This window comes from Carlito syrichta, unplaced genomic scaffold, assembly GCF_000164805.1.
Source record: "Carlito syrichta isolate Samal-C Ts95f unplaced genomic scaffold, Tarsius_syrichta-2.0.1 Scaffold304472, whole genome shotgun sequence".
Taxonomy (NCBI): domain Eukaryota; kingdom Metazoa; phylum Chordata; class Mammalia; order Primates; family Tarsiidae; genus Carlito; species Carlito syrichta.
The window spans coordinates 476,085-477,727 of record NW_007248568.1 but is presented as its reverse complement, the minus strand read 5'-3'; positions in this window follow the sequence as shown (position 1 = coordinate 477,727).

The window sequence follows — 1,643 nt, the reverse complement described above, 5'->3', positions numbered from 1 at the left end:
TACTTATAAATAAATACACTTGTATAACCTATAAGTCTCTACATGCTAAAAGGAGTCTCCAATAACATTATAAACAGAAAAACAAGATTTTAACATTTTTATTGGATTTTATAGCTTTGTTGTATATGAATTTCTTGAAATAATATATACATTTAATTACATATGACTGACATAAAACATTTTAGAATTTAACATTCATTAGTTAGGCATTACTTTTAATCTTAATATCTTTCCATTCCAAATAACATTATATGGATTAATATTTTTGTAAATTAGATTAGATTGATCCATTGCAGAGTAAAAATATTTTATAAAACTTTATGGTCTTCAGAAAAGCTACTTTACCCTGGCTTCCCCTTGAATGCTATGCAAAATCATTTCTAAGTCATTCTAATCAGATTAAAATGGATTATTTAAATCATCATAAGAATAAATGTCAAACTTATCATCAGTTTTCCATTCTGATTTTAAAATCTTCATTGGACAGATGTTCAACTATTTTACTTTACATTTCAAGACCTTTTTCTATTGTTTTTCTCTCTGGGAATTTTTTTTCCTTTAATGTGAAGATTCCTTTATGCATTGTAGTTTTATCTGCATTTGGCCCATATATTCTAGTTTCTTTAGTCATTTATTGAAAGTGTATGTTGAAATTCAAGTCATGTAACTCATATAACTCAAATGCCACCACTCGTCCACTTAAGGGGAAAGAAAAACCCACTTTCAATGAAAACGGTTATTTTGTAGGGCAGTTAATCCTTACTTAAGCAACTGAATTTTGGGTACTATTGGCTACTAAGGATGCAAAAGGGTAATATACAGTTACCTTTGCTCAAGATGCTCGAGGCAGTTTTAAAAAATTAGGGCACCTTGTTTGAAAAGTTTACCTCAGCCGGGCTCGGTGGCTCAGCCTGTAATCTTGTGCTTTGGGAGGCTGAGGTGAGTGAATTGCCAGAGCCCGTGGGTTCGAGACACGCCCGGGCAACTTGGCGAGACCTCATCTCCACAATAAATCAAAAACTAGCCGGGCATGGTAGCGAGCACCTGTAGTTCCACCTACTTGAAAGGCTGAGGCGGGAGGTTTGCCAGAGCCCAGCAGGTCGAGGTTGCGTTGGCCTGGAGCATGCCACTGCACTCCAGTCTGGGCAACAGAGTGAGACTCCAACTCAAAAAAAAAAGAAAAAAAGAAAAAGAAAAGAAAAGAAAAGTTTACTTCAGGGTGCAAGATTACAATTATTATCATTAATTATAGTTTATTCACATTGCTGTGCTACCACTACCACCATCTCCCATCCAGCCACAGAACACTTTTCATCTTGTAAAACTAAAACTCTACCTGTAAAACAATAACTTCCTATTCTCTCCTACTCCTCTTTCCCTGGCAACCATCATTTTACCTTATGTTTCTGAAAATGTTACTACTCCAGGTACCTCATGTAAGTGGAATCACAAAGAACTTGTCCTTTTTGACCGGTTTATTTCATTTAACATCATGTCCTTAAGGTTCAGCCATCATGTCACATGTGTCAGAATTTCCTCCCTTTCTAAGGCTAAATAATATTCCATTGACTGCATATAGGATGTTTTGCTTATCCATCCTGCTTTAATGGCCACCATGGGTGCTTCCACATTTGGCTATTGTG